Raw genomic sequence first — 19,340 nt, 5'->3', positions numbered from 1 at the left:
ACACAAAGCACTCCACAACGCCGGACCAGCCTACCGAACAGCAGACTCAGCTTCCACACCCCCACCCGCCAACTCCGCTCCACCAGCCTCGCCCTTGCCGCTGTCCCCCGCATCCAACGAACGACCTCCGGTGGCAGATCCTTCTCCTACCTCTCCTACCTCACTGCCAAGACCTGGAACACCCTCCCTACCTACATACGGCAGACCAAAGACCTACTCGCCTTCAGAAGACTCCTCAAGACCTGGCTCTTCGAGCAGTAGCAGCACCCGCCCCCCCTCCCATCAGCGCCTTGGGACCCTCACAGGTAAGTAGTGTGCTTTACAAGTACTCTGATTGATTGATTGATTGATTGATGCTTGGCGCTGTCTTGCAGGTAGACCAGAGTAGTCTATTCATAGAAAGTAAGGTGAATGGTCACCCCATATCATTTCTGATTGATACAGGTGCTACCAGATCCACTGTTAGAACAGCAGAAATCCCAGACCTACCCCTCTTGGGAAAAGAGATCTAAGCTGTATGAGTTTCAAATAAACAGTTCATAAACACAGCTTCAGAGAAAGTTCCTGTAAACAATATGTTCATTTGAGGAAATGTATTAATGTGTTGTTTATAGCGCACATCCTGTAAACCTCCATGTAGAGATTTGATGTGCAAGTTAAACTGCACAATTTACTACACAACAGACAGTACTGAGTTCCAGAATCATGATGAGGATGTTGAGTTTAAAATGGCTTGACAAGATTCAGCTGTGGGTTTGTTACTGGTAAGAACAATTGAAGACTGTTGGAAGCCTGAGTCCCTGTCCCGCACCACTGTCACCAAATGTGAGACCCAGGAATCCCCACTCAATGTTAGGCCGAGTAAGGACACCGTTTGAGATAGCCCTGCTCACCCCCTTAGTAGCTTGGCACGAGCAACCAGCTTTGTTCTCCCTAAGTTGGCAGGGTATGCTCAGACATGAGTCCCTTGCTCATTTGGCCACTGGATTCAAGATAGCCTGGCTGATGAGGATTATGAATCCAAAACCGGTCCCAGGATGCTTGTTTCCGGTCCAGGAAAGACATGGCTTGGCAGTTCGGGCTGAACTGTTCCCATGAAGCACAGGGTCAGACTGATTTGCATATGGCCATATCTGAACTGGGGTGGCCGAGTGAGCTAAAGAATGGTGATGGATTAAACCCAGATCAGTTGACTGGGGGTGGGTGTTTGATTTGCTCAAACGCTCCGTCCATCATCCCCTTTTGTATCGCTTTGTTCGCCCTAAGTTGGCAGGGTATGCTCAGACATGAGTCCCTTGCTCACTTGGCCACTGGATTCAAGATAGCCCGGCTGATGAGGATTATGAATCCGATACCGGTTCCAGGATGTTTGTTTCCGGTCCAGGAAAGACATGGCTTGGCAGTTCGGGCTGGACTGTTCGGATGAGGCAGAGGCTCAGACTGATTTGCATATAGCCATGTCTGAACTGGGGTGGCTGAGTGAGCTAAAAAATGGTGATGGATTAAACCCAGATCAGTTGACAGGGGGTGAGTGTTTGATTTGCTCAAACGCTCCGTCCATCATCCCCTTTTGCATTGCTTTGTTCGCCCTAAGTTGGCAGGGTATGCTCAGACGTGAGTCCCTTGCTCACTTGGCCACTGGATTCAAGATAGCCTGGCTGATGAGAATTATGAATCCAAAACGGGTCCCAGGATGCTTGTTTCCGGTCCAGGGAAGACATGACTTGGCAGTTCGGGCTGGAATGTTCCCATGAGGCACAGGGTCAGACTGATTTGCATATGACCATGTCTGAATTGGGGTGGCTGAGTGAGCTAAAGAATGGTGATGGATTAAACCCAGATCAGTTGACTGGGGGTGGGTGTTTGATTTGCTCAAACGCTCCGTCCATCATCCCCTTTTGTATCGCTTTGTTCGCCCTAAGTTGGCAGGGTATGCTCAGACGTGAGTCCCTTGCTCACTTGGCCACTAGATTCAAGATAGTCTGGCTGATGAGGATTATGAATCCGAAACCGGTCCCAGGAGGCTTGTTTCCGGTCTAGGGAAGACATGGCTTGGCAGTTCGGGCTGGACTGTTCCCATGAGGCACAGGGTCAGACTGATTTGCATATGGCCATGTCTGAACTGGGGTGGCTGAGTGAGCTAAAGAATGGTGATGGATTAAACCCGGATCAGTTGACTGGGGGTGATTGTTTGATTTGTTCAAACGCTCCGTCCATCATCCCCTTTTGCATCGCTTTCTTCGCCCTAAGTTGGCAGGGTATGCTCAGACGTGAGTCCCTTGCTCACTTGGCCACTGGATTCAAGATAGCCTGGCTGATGAGGATTATGAATCCGAAACCGGTTTCAGGATGCTTGTTTCCGGTCCAGGGAAGACATGGCTTGGCAGTTCGGGCTGGACTGTTCCCATGAGGCACAGGGTCAAACTGATTTGCATATGGCCATGTCTGAACTGGGGTGGCTGAGTGAGCTAAAGAATGGTGATGGATTAAACCCAGATCAGTTGACTGGGGGTGAGTGTTTGATTTGCTCAAACACTCCTTCCATCATCCCCTTTTGCATTGCTTTGTTCGCCCTAAGTTGGCAGGGTATGCTCAGACGTGAGTCCCTTGCTCACTTGGCCACTGGATTCAAGATAGCCTGGCTGATGAGGATTATGAATCCGAAACCGGTCCCAGGATGCTTGTTTCCGGTCCAGGGAAGACATGGCTTGGCAGTTGGGGCTCAATTGTTCCCATGAGGCACAGGGTCAAACTGATTTGCATATGGCCATGTCTGAACTGGAGTGGCTGAGTGAGCTAAAGAAGGGTGATGGATTAAACCCAGATCAGTTGACTGGGGGTGAGTGTTTGATTTGCTCAAACGCTCCGTCCATCATCCCCTTTTGTATCGCTTTGTTCGCCCTAAATTGGCAGGGTATGCTCAGACATGAGTCCCTTGCTCACTTGGCCACTGGATTCAAGATAGCCCGGCTGATGAGGATTATGAATCCGAAACCGTTTCCAGGATGCTTGTTTCCGGTCCAGGGAAGACATGGCTTGGCAGTTCGGGCTGGACTGTTCCCATGAGGCAAAGGCTCAGACTGATTTGCATATAGCCATGTCTGAACTGGGGTGTCTGAGTGAGCTAAAGAATGGTGATGGATTAAACCCAGATCAGTTGACAGGGGGTGAGTGTTTGATTTGCTCAAACGCTCTGTCCATCATCCCCTTTTGCATTGCTTTGTTCGCCCTAAGTTGGCAGGGTATGCTCAGACGTGAGTCCCTTGCTCACTTGGCCACTGGATTCAAGATAGCCTGGCTGATGAGAATTATGAATCCAAAACCGGTCCCAGGATGCTTGTTTCCGGTCCAGGGAAGACATGGCTTGGCAGTTCGGGCTGGAATGTTCCCATGAGGCACAGGGTCAGACTGATTTGCATATGGCCATGTCTGAATTGGGGTGGCTGAGTGAGCTAAAGAATGGTGATGGATTAAACCCAGATCAGTTGACTGGGGGTGGGTGTTTGATTTGCTCAAACGTTCCGTCCATCATCCCCTTTTGTATCGCTTTGTTCGCCCTAAGTTGGCAGGGTATGCTCAGACGTGAGTCCCTTGCTCACTTGGCCACTGGATTCAAGATAGCCTGGCTGATGAGGATTATGAATCCGAAAACGGTCCCAGGATGCTTGTTTCCGGTCCAGGGAAGACATGGCTTGGCAGTTGGGGCTCAATTGTTCCCATGAGGCACAGGGTCAAACTGATTTGCATATGGCCATGTCTGAACTGGGGTGGCTGAGTGAGCTAAAGAATGGTGATGGATTAAACCCAGATCAGTTGACTGGGGGTGAGTGTTTGATTTGCTCAAACACTCCTTCCATCATCCCCTTTTGCATTGCTTTGTTCGCCCTAAGTTGGCAGGGTATGCTCAGACGTGAGTCCCTTGCTCACTTGGCCACTGGATTCAAGATAGCCTGGCTGATGAGGATTATGAATCCGAAAACGGTCCCAGGATGCTTGTTTCCGGTCCAGGGAAGACATGGCTTGGCAGTTGGGGCTCAATTGTTCCCATGAGGCACAGGGTCAAACTGATTTGCATATGGCCATGTCTGAACTGGGGTGGCTGAGTGAGCTAAAGAATGGTGATGGATTAAACCCAGATCAGTTGACTGGGGGTGAGTGTTTGATTTGCTCAAACGCTCCGTCCATTATCCCCTTTTGCATTGCTTTGTTCGCCCTAAGTTGGCAGGGTATGCTCAGATGTGAGTCCCTTGCTCACTTGGCCACTGGATTCAAGATAGCCTGGCTGATGAGGATTATAAATCCGAAACCGGTCTCAGGATGCTTGTTTCCGGTCCAGGGAAGACACGGCTTGGCAGTTCGGGCTGGACTGTTCCCATGAGGCACAGGGTCAGACTGATTTGCATATGGTCATGTCTGAACTGGGGTGGCTGAGTGAGCTAAAAAATGGTGATGGATTAAACCCAGATCAGTTGACTGGGGGTGAGTGTTTGATTTGCTCAAACGCTCCGTCCATCATCCCCTTTTGTATCGCTTTGTTCGCCCTTTTAGGCCTATCTCCAAGGCATGAGTGTACAGTGTGTGCAACCCCGCCCACAGCAACCCACTGGAGACACCACAAATGGACTCCACAAGATTGTGTTTAAACAAGCATAAACTTTATATAAAACGATATACGATCAGACAACACAATACAAATGTCAACATATAAGAAAGGGTAATATTCGCTCTGGCTGCTCGTAGGTTCAAATCCCAACCACCGCTTTCAAAATGCTATGCTGGTCGCAATGCTGGAATCACACACGTTGCAATGGACACACAATAATGCACTGCATACCGATACAATCCTGTGCTGTGCAAAGGAGAAATAATACAATGCGTAACGATACACCCTGGTATCTTGCAATGGGAGAAATAATGCAATGCACGCTGCTACAATCATGTACTTTGCAATTTAAGGAATAATGCAATGCGTAGCTACAATCATGTACTTTGCAATGAAGAAATAATGCAATGCGGGCTGCTGCAATTCCTGTACTTTGCAATGGAGAAATAATGCAATGCGTAGCGCTACAATCGTGTACTTCGTTATGCAAAAATAATGCCAGGCGGCATAAGACAGTCGGGCAGTTCGTTAGCAGCAATATTGGCAAAGTGTATTACGACAATCAGCCTCTTCGATAACAGTTGCCCCCCACATGTATCCACTAGGATATAAAGTGCAGCTTCTCACTCTGGCCCCAGTACTGCCACTCTGTTGGCTACTACGGGCCCCAATCTGAGCCGAAGCAAAGGCCCACATTGCCAGATGGACTGAGAGGCCAAGAGAGTGTCCCTCCAAGCCCGTACCCCACCCAGGTAGAATTTCACGTTACCTGGGGGTGCCACCAAACTATCCTCTCCTCCTTCAGCGAACTGGGCCTTCCGTGCAGAACTTTCTCAATGGGCCTCAGCGGCTCGGCCTGGCAGCTCACCCCTCCAGGGCTGCCGGTCCGGGCCACAATTGTTAGGAAGGTCTCAGGCGGCCGCAGGGCACACGTACCCCACGCCCCTGAGATTACGTTACTTCGGTGCACGTTCACCACAGCACCCTCCAGGTTTCCTCTGGCACGAAGCCACACACACAACACTGATGGGACTTCACATCAACTCCGAGTGCACGCTCACCAGGCACTCCTTCCTGCGGTCTCAGTTGGCACCAAGATGTGCACCTTGCGCTGCAGAGACTCACTTTCTTCCTTTGCACTCGATGATCAGTCGATCACCTCCACAGTCCCAGGGTGCACCAAAGCATGCACACTGCTTCACTGAGACTTACTCCAACTCTGAAGCACGAATATCCATGCGCTCTTCACCAACGCCTTCGGCTGCACCACAACATGCTCACCGTGTCTGAGCCTCACTTCTCCTCCGGTGCACTCGATGACCAGGCGCTCTTTACCAGCGCCTCTGGTGCACCCCGACACACACCCTGCTTGTCTGAGACTCACTCCACTTCAGATGCACACATTGACCAGGCACTCCTCACCAACGCCTCCTGTGCACCACGACACGCACCTTGTGCATCTGAGACTCACTTCACCGCCAATACACACGCTGATCAGGCGCTCCTCACCAATGCCTGCGGTGCACCACGACACGCTCCCAAGTGCGTCTGAGTCTCACTTTACCTCCAATGCACACGCTGACCAGGCGCTCTGCACCAACGCCTGCGGTCCACCACCACACGCTCCCGGCGCGTCCGAGACTCGCTTCACCTTCAATGCACACGTTGACCAGGCGCTCTTCACCAACGTCTCCTGTGCACCACAACACGCTCCAAGAGCGTCCAAGTCTCACTTCTAGTAGTGTAGTTCCTATTTCCCTTATAGGTTCTGCGCATTGGAATAATATACACTATAGTTTTTGCATAGGACTGAGGTCAGTATGCCTCTTTCGAGTATACTAAAATTAATTACTTTGTGTAACAGCTATCTCAGAGGTCACAAGAAACTTCTCAAATAAACAAGAAGGGAGTAGTTTCTGACAACCGTATAAACATGACAACTTTGTTTCCCTTAGAATCGGAACAGTCTCAGAATCGTGTAAACAATAGAGAACAGTTTCACTCAGTCAATCGTGCATGTTTAGTTTCTTCAGAGCTGCACAGAAATAGATAGATGGGGTTTCAATAAAAGGATGTATTGAACAGTCTTATTTCTCGTGCAAGAGATATGAGCTATTACAATTGCAAAACAGTATGCGAAATATAATACGTACAGCGTAAGAAGTAAGGAGAAATAATACTGCAATAGCATGGTCTTTTAGCTATGACATATATTCATATATACATACATAAATAACACAGGCTAAAATATGAATACTCTTCTGGTGCTTCTAAATAGTTCTACCCCACTGTACCTAACCTAAGTCCAGTACGAAGTAAGAAGTAGGTGCCGAATACTAAGTTAGTATTACGTTTTGTTATGCCAAGAGTCCCTCTAGGTTCTAGTCATCTCCATACCTTAGAATGAGAGAGGTTGGAATCTCTTTCCTGGATCTCAAACAATAACACCCCGCGAAGGGAGTCAGAACACTGAAAGCTGGAGTCTCTGTGAGCAGGGAGGACAGCGTCTGGTCAGTGCGTCAGGTTGGGATACGACTTCTCCTGGAGATGTGGTTTCTTCCGAACTTGCCGAGGTGAGCTGTGTCTTGTAATCGAGCCGTGGCTTGCCTTAGTAAGGGAAGGTATATTTATACCTGGTAGGTGGCTAGGAATGTCTGCATTGACGTAAAGTCGGGCAGAGGAAGATGTCATGAATGAACCCCTAAGGAATAGTAGTTCATGCATAATAAATGAGGTCTTGGAGAAATCAATAATCCAAGCAGGGAAAGTCCCAAAGGCTTAAGGGTCTGGTTTCTAGGAACTCATTGTGACGTGGGATGGACGGAAGTAGGTGACCATGCCTGTATTTGGATAGCATGGCTGATGCCTAAATAAGGACTGGGATTCTATGCCTAAATAAGGATAATGTGAGTTGTGCCTATGTAAGGACATGATTCTGGAAACCTATGTATGGGTATCTAAATTGGCATACAACAGCACCATGACACGCGCCCAGCGCGTCCGAGTCTCACTTCACCTCCAATGCACACACTGACCAGGCGCTCTTCACCAATGCCTGAGGTGCACCACAACACGCTCCCAGTACTTCCGAGAATCGCTTCACCCTCGATGCACACGTTGACGAGGCGCTCTTCACCAACGTCTCCTGTGCACCACAACACGCTCCCAGCGCATCCAAGTCTCACTTCTCCGCTGTGTGTCCAAGATCACAGGGCACACCTTCCGAGGGTCTCAAGCTGCCACACCACGTGCCCGCTGCGTCTCTTCAAACTTCTCCAGAAACTTTTATGTTCCTGTGTTTCCAAACAGGGAGCCAGCTCACCTTGGGCCCTTGGGGTTACAAGACACAGCACAAAGTACAGTCTTCTTCAAGCAGGGGGACCCAGAACACACAGGACAGTACCAACAGCCTCTTCCTTGGTTAAAACAACAAACTGCAGACCAGCCCCTGATCAAGAAGCAAATATTGGTCTTTCCCCAGCAGTCTCTTCAGTTGTTGCTTCCTTAGCAGAGGTTCCTCTTGACCATGAAATGGGTCCAAGCCTTTTCAGTCTCAATCCATTTCTGTTTCATACCAACGTTCAGGGGCCTCAGCTCTCATAGTTATGCCCCTAAATGTCTTTGAAGTTAATTGTGCTCAGGGGTCCCTGACCCCTCCCTAAATCAGTTCTGGGTGTCTGCCTTCCAGTGTCACCTTTCTCCCTTTGATACTGGGGGTCTGGATCTTTAATCATTCAGCAGGAGATGGGTCAATTGGTTTATAGCACCAGCCCAGGCTTTTTCACCTCCTGGGCTTCTCCTCCCCCTACTCTCTAGATGCAGGGCAGCCTGGTGCCATCTCAACCCCTCCCTCTCAGATTCTGTCAATGTCTATCAATAAAATTCTAAATTGGCCACTAAATAGTATATGACGGCTGAAGTGGGTAGGGTGTCAAACCAAACAAGAAGAAAAGAAACAAGAAACATTTTTCCTACTGAAACCCAATATTTCATAGAAATAAGGAAATCATTTGCAATCTGTATTCTGATAAAGAAGCTTGGGACGTATATCTCTAGAACTCTTATAGACCCCCTTCCCTTTCACAGCTCTGCAGAGCAATCACCTTCAAACACGTTATGTTCATGGAACGCGAAACAGCCCAACTGCAGGATCCGGGGGGGGGGGGGGGGTGGGGGGGGGTGTCCCAAAATTCAGTAAACGCATTCAAACGAAATACATGCGTGAAGTCTTCAAAAGAGCTTCTCGCCCAGATAATAAATTGTTTCATTTTGTCTTTATTTTATTTTTTAAGGTCCCCTCGTGCATTAAAATGCACTTAAGCCATTAAACTTTCCAGCTACTGAGTCATTTTTTTGAAATCCAGCCACCCTCTGAAATCCCCAGACCTGGCATTAGCTTTTAGGGGGGGGTTGAGAACCTTACCCGTAATTCAGACATGATGAAGTGCAGGGTTCAGAGTGTAGCCAGGTCCAATCCATGCTGTAAACAAGATGTCGATCGTCACGAGATGCTCGGTCCAAACCAACGTGGGCGTTTTGGCATGCAGAATCCATCCCTTGGTTCTCTCCCTCTTTGCCATTCTTCTGCCTGTTTTGTGCTTGAACATGGTAAGTGCATTCGCAGTATAGAAATGAGTTAAACCTCCTGTGAATGGAAAGCACATTTGTCATCAGTTTTGAGCAAATCGGTGCAACAAAGTGCAGTCACTACATATTTATTGCCAATGATGTTAGCGCAGACAGCTGCCTCCTGGGTAAACAGAATGTGTATCTGTCTTCAGGGCGGGCTATGGCAGCTCCATTGTCTGTCATTCAGTGCCAAGGGCGCCAGAGTTTCTCTCTGAGCCTAAGCACACATCATTTTTGATTTTTGTGGAAAAGTCACGTTTTCTGTGCAGTGAGAGACATTTGGGCAATGTGTCAAATGTAAACTGCTTGAAAGACAGTCCCTTGGCTTTGCAACTTTGGAAGGTATGTGCCAGAGAATCTGAAGACTTCGGGGGAGATTTACAAAAAATTCATTCTGCGCAGCCCCCGCAAGGCTGCACTGCGGGACAGGAAGGGAGCAGGAGAACACCATCAGGCACATGCATCAAAAGTAAAACCCGTCACAAACGGGCAGATTCTCAGAATCTGCCCCGTTGCGACCGGTATTTTAGCATTTGGGGTGCATCATCCTAAATGCAAAAATCGCAATTAAGTAATCTCTAAATTGCGATTACTTAAATTGCCATTGCATTTAAGGAATTGCAAATTGAGATTCCTTAAATGCAATGCATTGAAGTAAAAAAATTAGCGATTTCGCTAATAGGGGGCTTATTTACCATGCAGTTGAACTTCATGGTAATTTTCAAAAACTTTAAAAAATGCACTTTTGCGCATTTTTCAAAGTTTCATGTTGCGCACATCAATTTCAGGGGGTGCAACAGGTTGTCCTTTTGACACCCTTGCACCCTGAAATTGCATGTGCAATTTGTGAGGACCTATTGGTACTCGCAAATTGCGCAATCACTTTCCCATTCATTACTGTGGGCCTGTGGCCCATAGGAATGAATCGGAAGCCATTCCTTATTGCAACTCACAATTTACGAGTGGCAAATAAGGAATGTGAAGGAATCGCTATTTTTATAGCAATTCCTACATGCATAGGCTTTTGCGAGTCCTTAATTGCGATTCCTTAATTATCGCAATGAAGGACTCGCAAAATCCTACCTTGATGCATGTGCCTGCATATCTTCAGAGATATGGCGCTCTCCTCCCTTTCCCGTGCGCCAAGCACACACCTTAGCGCCATAGTGCCAGGTGTGTGCATTAGTTTAGCATTGGTTTTGTTACAGGAAGGGTACCCTTCCTGTACAAAAAACGATGCCCAGACACAATGCAGAGGTTTTCCACTTTGTATGTGTGCTGCACAGTGCACCACGCATGCAAAGTCAGAAAAGGAAGTAGAAATTAAAGCATTTCTCCTTTCGTGCGCCTACTTGAGAAGGGTGCAGTTTCCTCATGCTCAACCTAATCTACTTTATTTTGTAAATTGGTTAGCGTGAGAAACCTTGGAAGCCGTGGTATGAAGTCTCAAAGCAATTCTCTTTATTATTCTTCAATACAGCAGAGAAACAGCCCGGGCCAACGCAATTCATCCTCCGAGAGGACATCAGGGTTAATGTATTTCTTTACAGCAATATCACATTGCACTCAAAGTGTTCAATGGATCAGTTCTCCATGAAATTCTTTGAATACTAGTAATGCTCCTTTATTGTGTTAGGAAAATACCAGGTGATCACATATAAATATCTCAGGTTAATATCTACACCCATTAGGTTCTGTAAGCTCAGACCGGATAATACGACACATCACCACCGTCACTGACTGAATACCAGAAGGCCACTGCACTCAGAAATATTTTGAGGCTTATTTAGAGTTTGGTAGATGTGGGACATTCACAAAAATGTGGTGATGCCCCATTTGCTCAACTCAGACTGTATAATCGGTGTGTCCTCTAAATAGGGTGGATGGGCCCTCTAAAATATAAATATCTCCCTTTGGCTTTATGTAAAAAAAAAAAGGCTGGAAAATGTGCCTAGCCCCTCCTTCCCCTCAAAAACAATGAGTGACTGCATGCTTGTGAATTTGTCAGATTGTACATTGCGAGAGTAGACATATAGTCAGTCCGAGAACTGGTCTCAAAGGGCATCGCTGCAGGGCTACAGCCCTGCAATGCTCTGCATTAGTGTCAGCAACCAGACACCTTCTCTAAATGTAAGGAAGAACCGGACGAATCCTAGAACAAGGCACATAAGATTTGACAGGTCCTTGGTGGGCAGTAAATTGACAGTATGCAGTGAGTCATCACCAAGTGGGTATCAGCAATGTGAGTAAGCACAGGGCATTGGGATCACATGCTTCCAAAAGATGCATTGCTTCTTACAGACTTTGGATCACAACTATTGGCGCATAGCGGTGCACTTTTTTGCTAGAGATCATTACCATATTTGAAGTTAGGTGGGCATTATCCACTCCCACAAGTGATGTCACCTGTTGTTATTTACAGGCCGTGGGCCAGAGTAGGTACAGGGCACCTCTGGGCTACACTAATGCTTAGGGAGGTATAAGGTGCCTCTGTCTGAGGTAGAATGGAGGGAGATGACTTCCCTCACTAGAGTGAGCGAACGGCTAGCACTCGTGGAGTGATTAATTCCCTCACTAGTGTGAGCGAACCGCTAGCACTCATGGGAGTGATCAATTCCCTCACTAGAGTGAATCAACCGCTAGCACTCGTGGGAGTGTATGATTCCCTCCCTAGAGTGAGCGAACCGCTAGCACTTGTGGGAGTGATTGATTCCCTCCCTAGTGTGAGCGAACCACTAGCACTCGTGGGAGTGATCAATTCTCTCACTAGAGTGAGCGAACAGCTAGCACTCGTGTGAGTGATGATTGAACCCCCCCTCATGAGTATATGTACATTGCTTTCCAAGGAGCCATGTTTCTGCTTCTTATTATTTTGCCCTTCTGCAACAGATCCTATTGTAAATATACTCCTGAGAATGGCACACAGCTATCTTGTAAAAACAACATGTAAATTGGGGTTTCTGGCCCCACACACCACAGTAAAAGTACATGAAAGTGCACAGACAAATGTCAGCTCTATTAGTATTCATGTGTTACAGCAAACAAATGATGGACGGAATGCTGACAATGCAAACATTCCCCCCCAGTCAAAAGATCTGGGTTAAATCCATTGTTCTTTTGCCCACTATGCCACCCCAGTTTGGACCCAGCCATATGCAAATCAGTCTTGACCCTGCCCCCCATGGGAACAGTCCAGACCGAATTGCCAGGCCAGGTCTTCCCTGGACTGGAAACAAGCAGCCATCATTTGTTTGCTGTAACACTTTTCGCCTTAAGTGGGATGGGTATGCCCAGATGTGGGTCCCTTGCACACTGTGTTACTGGATTCAAGCTAGCCTGGCTGAAGAAGGGTGACATACCCTGAAACCGGTCCCAGGATGCTTGTTTCCGGTCCAGGGAGGACCTGACCTGGCAGTTCGGTCTGGACTGTTCCCATGAGGCACAGGGTCAAGACTGATTTGCCCAGTGGGCAAAATAACTATGGCCTTAATCCAAATTTTTAGACAGGGGAGAATGTTTGCATTGTCAGCATTCCGTCTATCATTTGTTTGCTGTAACACTTTTCGCCCTAAGAGGGATGGGTATGCCCAGACCTGGGTCCCTTGCTCACTGTGCCACTTTGAGCATGAGCGATAAGACTAACTGGTGGCTGAAGTAAAAGACCAAGATGGCAGCATGTTCTGATTAAATACCGGGAGACTATTTGTCAGACTAGATAGGCAAAAGGAGAAGACTACTCTTCCAGTAACTTCTCGCCCTCAAAAAGTGACAATATCCAAAGAGAAACTGTTCGCAATTCGATAGAGGAGATTGTGCTGGACAGTCAGCTAAATCAAGGGAGTAGCAAGAAAATTCAAATACTCGCACTTTGAACCAAACCTTCAATGACACAGAGCGAGTGAAAAAAGTAAGCCTGGTCCTTCTTATATTTATTTTCTTTACCCTTGCATCCACTCATCTGTCCATTCATCCTGCCACTCTTTCACCTATCCATCAGCCTTTCACCTTTCCATCCATCCTTTCATTATTGTAACCAGCTACTGAAATTACATCCATCTGTACACATTCATCAATCCTTTCACCCATCCATCCACCGTTTGACCTTGCCATGCCATCCACCCAATCAATGACCATTCACTTCATACAGAGATCTGTCATCCTTTCACTCTTCTATCCAACTTTCCATCCACTTATTCGACTCCCCATCAACCCTTTCTTCCATCCTTGCACCAACTGATATTTACCCTTCTATCCATCCATTTATCCTTTCAACCATCCATCCTTGCACTCACTCTTCATTTTTCTCTTCAACAGCAAGTCCTTTCACTTTGCTATTTCCTTCCTTCTTTGCACATTTCATTACTTTCACCTTCTGCATTCTCCAGTTCTTCCTTTACAGTTTCTAACTACCACAACTCTTTCTTTTCTCATATTACATTTTCCTTACATGCCTTTCTAAAACAGTATTTTCTGATCGCTTTGTAACTTTTCTTTGTTTGCAACATTTATCTTCCTTTCTTTTGCTGAACATGTCTCACATAGCAGCTTTGAACCCCCACTTTTTAGCCCTGCCCTGGCTTTTGTCTGAACCCTTGCAGAGGTCATTGTAAAACTATTAAACTTCTAGTAGTTACTGCCACTTAAGCTCCCAAAGCAGGGGGTTAACGACGCCACTGAGCTACATTGTTTCAAAGTCCAATTTCTGGTGGTCACTGGCTCACCCACAAACAGTGAGGATGTAGCATACGCTTCATGCATGAATCATAAGAGATACTTTTGCATAATTCAGTCCCCATTTGGGCTTTAAGTAATTCAGTACCAGATCTCCCACAAACCAGTGGGTCGAGGGCCCCTACATCCCCTCCGGCACCCCCACTATACGTATGTTGTTACATCGAGCTCGACCTTCCTGGTCCTCCAGCTGAGCGTATATATCAGCTTGGTTTTTAATGAGGGCGGCAACTTGTTCCTCAAGTCTCTTGGTCTTGGACTGGAGGCCCCAATCCCGGTCTCCGCTGCGGAAACCTTCTCGGACATCTTCCTGAAGCCCGCACGTAGGAGATTTACTTCTTCCGTCACTGTGTCCAATTTAGGTTCCAGGGTGCCCCGGAAATCCCTGATGGCCTTCATGATGTTGTTCAGAGAGGGGTCCGTACCGCTGTCCTCAGGGTTGTCATGCGGGCCACCACCCGTTGCTCCTTCGTCTTGACCCATATTCACAGTGTAATCATCAATTTGGTTGGTCTGGCTCGGGCCCACCAACCTGTTGCGGCCCATGGCGGATCAGTGACGAGTTACTGCAACGTGCCAACAGTTGGAAGAACATTATCAGGAACTGTGGGAGCTATCCAGCGGGCACTCTTCCAGGTCCCCCTGGGCTCAACCAGGACCAGCCGGATCCGTTGCTCACTATTGGCCGCAGCTACCCCGCCATGTACTGATGTAAGGCTGTCCAACAGCAGCCCAAGGCCGAGGTTAGTGTAGTTGTGGGGTATCAACCAGGAGGGCCCCCAAAAGTATTTCCAGACCACAGTGTATAAATGGGCACAGGCAGGCTGGATTCTCTCCGTGCCACCACCCTCCAGACCAATCAAGGCGCTGTGGCAAAACCATTTGTGCTCCTCACTCCTTTTATGTGATGGAGGGCGCTCGCGCCAGTATTTGGGGTCCAGGGTGCGACACGGGAATCCCAGTCTCCCACACAGCTTCGCCGGTACGGCAATCCAGCAACCAGCACAATGGAAAGGAAGATGGGGGAGGGACTTCTGACCGGTATCGTTTCACTAGTGGCTCCAGCCCACGGGAGGTTGTACACTCAATCTGCCACTGTCTGATGTTTCACCAAGTGCCGGACACCCCTCTGCTAGGAGGCGCAGGGTCACACGGGCCGCACTCACACCACCGTGACAAGTGGCGGCCGCGATGAAGTCCGCACTGTATCTGGGCTGCGCGCTCACTGGCACGTCTCGAGTGTCTTGCCCTTAGTCGTCGCAGCTCATCTAGGCCCACATGCATCAATGTAGGATTTTGCATTTCTCAAATAGCGAAAATTAAGGAATCGCTATTTGAGAAATGCAAAATGCTATGCATCAAGAAATCCTAAAAGTTTTTAGGATTTCTTAATTTTCGAAAATTGCGATTCCTTAATTGCGAAGTGCAATTAAGGAATGGCATTACATTGATTCCTATGGGCCTAGAGGCCCATAGGAATCAATGTAGTCAATTGGAAGCCAGTAGCAAATTGCGAGTGGCACTTAGAACATTTCATGGGTGCAGGGGGGGGTCCAAAGGACCCCCCCATGCACCCCTGAAATGTATTTTTCGCATCATGTTGCACACACACATGTCCTAAGGACATGTGTGTCCGTAACATGAACGTTTTAAAAATGCATTTTCTGCATTATTTACAGTTTTTGCAAATTTACCGAGTAGTTCAACTACTCGGTAAATCTGTCCCGCAAAATGCGATTTCTCTTTTGAAAATGTATTCATGCATTGCTTTTAGGAAATCGCACATTTGCGATTTCCTAAAAGCAATCGCATTTTTGGAAATCGCTCAAATGTAGCGATTTCCAAAAATGATTGATGCATTCCAAAATGCATTTTTGGAGTCGCAAACGGCCGATTTTAAGGAATCGCACCGTTTGCGACTCCAAAAATGCTTGATGCATGTGGGCCCTAGTGTCTCAGGGGAAGTCCGCTCACACTCCGCTGCAGATTGAGGGCAAACAGGAGGGGACCGGTGATCTCCGATCACGGGTGCAGCACGGGCTCCATCTTAGCCCTCCACCCCTCAGTGCACAGCTCGATGATTTGGCATTTACAGCAGCGTTTTCAGCCGCCTCACACAGCCTCGGATCACCGCCACACTCCGGCTGGGGTTGATGACCTCGGCCACTTCGGAGGTGTAAGGATAATGCCGGATGTACGGGTTTAATCCCGGACTGCTAGCGCAGCTCTAGAAGGAAGCAGCCAACTTCCGCTGCTGCAAGCCAATCCCCCAATTTTGCGTACATTTGAGGAACTTTCCAACACAAATTTTGGATTGGGCTGGAGAGTTAAACACACACCCCAAAACTGTGGGCTGAGTTTGCATCATCTTTGTAATGTAAACATGGCACAAAGCGATCGTAAATCTGCGAGTACATTCTGCCCTTCGTTCAGAATGTATTGCAGTCCAAGCAGTAATCCGCCTGCTGGAGTTATGTGAAAGTCCAAGGTAGACAAATCTGACACGCCGGGGGATATGTACATGGAAGTGGAAGAGAGAGGTGTTAGCCTTCCTGGCTTAACGCCTCTTTCTTCCACTTCTGAAATGCAAGGCTGCACCATATGTACAAGAATGTGGTGCAGCCTTGTGTTTTCCACCGCGATGGCACTAAATTTAGCAAACAATAGCATTTTGCTTTTGCCTTGTGCAGCACACATGGAAAAGCAAAAACGAGGAGAAATAATGCATTTTTCCTCGTTTCGCCAACTTAAGGCCAGTTTTTACCTGATCTTAATTTTTGCTCTGCCTCCAATGTACGCCACCCTTGTACATAGGGGGCAGGGTCAAAATGAATGGGTGTTGCGGTGGAACGCCCACCGCAACACCCACTGCCCACCCCTTTCAAACTAACCATAGCGTGAAAGGGGGCCTTATGTAGGTAGGGTTAAGCCACGTTATGTGGCTTAACACTGCCTTGTACATTAGGCGCTGCACCTATTGCCACCACAACGTCAATATAGGTGATGTTGTGGTGGCGATAGGGACTTGTACATATGCCCCCAGGTGTGGAACCCAGGCTCTCTATTCTAATGGCTGGGAAGATTTCACCATTTCCTCCGATTGGCCATTGATAGGAACCTTTTGTAAAAATCCTTTAATGGCCTTGAGTAGCAATTCAAAACTTTCACCAGAAAACAGACAATGGATCTTGATGGCACAAACTATTGTTGGTACGTGAACCACTCCTGATTAAAAATGTGTTATTTTAGCAACAAAGTATTGTGGCCAGTGACTGGTTCAGCACTAGCCCTGAACCCCAGCATAGAGGCAATGCTCTTCTAATGGTGTTTTGCAAAAGTTGGATTAAGAAGAGCTAAGTGTTTACTGCTCCAATAAAACTGTTGGCAGTGCTCTGAAGACGCTGTAAAAGATATGTCCTTTGAGCCTGTAGATTTAGGAGAGTAACATCTTGACATTAAAGTATTTCTGTCATGTAGAAATTACTTCCACCATCAGAATGGGTGAGTTGGGTGTCCTTATCCTGAAAATATTGATTATTTTAGAATGTTTGAGGACAGGATCATCCTGCCTGGGACTCTCCTTTGTTCCCAAAGTAAATTCTACATTTACCCGGGAGGATGAAGTGCTTCTCCCTGTAATTTCCCTTGACCTTCTAATTTGGAAGAGAAGAGGTTGGATAGCCTGGTAATGAGAAGGGCCATTCACATTTATCTGGAGTTTCCTGTTTTAGGGTCTCACATTGCTTGTATGCAACGTTTGGGTTGGTGAAAAAAGAAGTTAGCCATCAGTACAAACTCATAGCAGACGGATTACATCATTGTTTGCCTTGGCTTACAACACAGGGGTGGTTCCTTCCCCTCTGAGAGTTCAAAGTAGGTCGACTAGTGGTATGTCAACCTCTCTAGCAGATATTTCATAGACAGACAGGGCAGCAACTCCCACTACATTTATGAACTATTGTAGAGTGAAGCTGGAATTATATTTGAATCAAGTTTTTGGGAACCAGAGTTCTCTCTTTTAAGTAATGAATAGGAGTGGAACTATATGTCTGATATATTATTAAGCTCTAATAATTATATTACAGTTTTCCTGGTATTGCATGGGTGCAATCCAATGCATTCAAGTGATGTATGGACGAGGAGGTAATGCTGCAACTAATTTAAATGATTTCCTAAGCCCCCTCCCCCGGCCTGTTATCTCCCAACCAACATAATGTGTTGTATCAGTTAATTTCTGCAAAACAGGATATCTGAGGGGGAGCATGGACCTTTTATTTTGAAAATGGAGTGTGCTGATTGTTGGTGTCTGATTTAATTTGTCACAGTTTGAGGCAGTTCTATTTCAATAAAGGAGTAGGATTAAAAGTAGTGCAATTTCTGGTGAGTAATTGAAGCACTCTCAGAGTGCCATGCACTGCCCACAAATAGTAGGCAAAGTTTGGAAATACTCCAGCAGAGTTTGTATTCTTTAAGTATGAAGAGAAGCAGGAACATCAAAGCAACGACTAAACCATTTTTACTGCATAAGTCTGCTCTGCTTGTTTCTTTGTTACTTATTTCAACTGGGCATGCACGCATATATACTTGCAAGAGTGTATGTCCCATGCCTGTCCTCACAAACCTATGATCTGCTAAAGAATAATCAATTTAATAATAGAAATATTTAAAGGGAAATATAGGTGCACTTCATGCACTCAGTGAGGTTTGCCCCACTCAAAAGCTGATTTGAACACTTCAGCCTTTTTTCATATGCAGTGTTTAACATCTTTGTTTAACTTGACTAACTAAACATTCCCAATTTGCGTAGATATAAAAGACGTGAATGCAGCAGAATAACACAATTTTCTCAAGATCATACTATTTGGTATGATAGGCTAATAATGAAAACCTTAACCACATGCAGTCTCTGAAGTCTATAACTATGCGTTATATTTTAGACATACACAGAATTATGGCACTTGGCGCATTCCTTGTCTACAGGCTTATAGACTATTGCCAAACCCATTGCTGTCAGGACAATTAGGCCCACATGCATCAATGTAGGATTTTGCATTTCTTAAATAGCGAAAATTAAGGAATCGCTATTTAGGAAATGCAAAATGCTATGCATCATTTTTTTCGGTATTTCTTTGTGATTCGGTAAAAATCGCATTTTTTACCGAATCCCAAAGAAATACCGAATTCTTAAGTTAATTTTCCCAATTTCCATTGATTCCTATGGGCCAAAAGGCCCATAGGAGTCAATGCAAATTGCGAGTGGCACTTAGAAAATTTCATGGGTGCAGGGGGGGGTCCAAAGGACCCCCCCATGCACCCCTGAAATGTATTTTTCGCATCATGTTGCACACACACATGTCCTAAGGACATGTGTGTCCGT

Source organism: Lissotriton vulgaris, chromosome 3_1 (assembly GCF_964263255.1).
Source record: "Lissotriton vulgaris chromosome 3_1, aLisVul1.2, whole genome shotgun sequence".
NCBI lineage: Eukaryota > Metazoa > Chordata > Amphibia > Caudata > Salamandridae > Lissotriton > Lissotriton vulgaris.
This window is presented reverse-complemented; position numbering follows the sequence as displayed.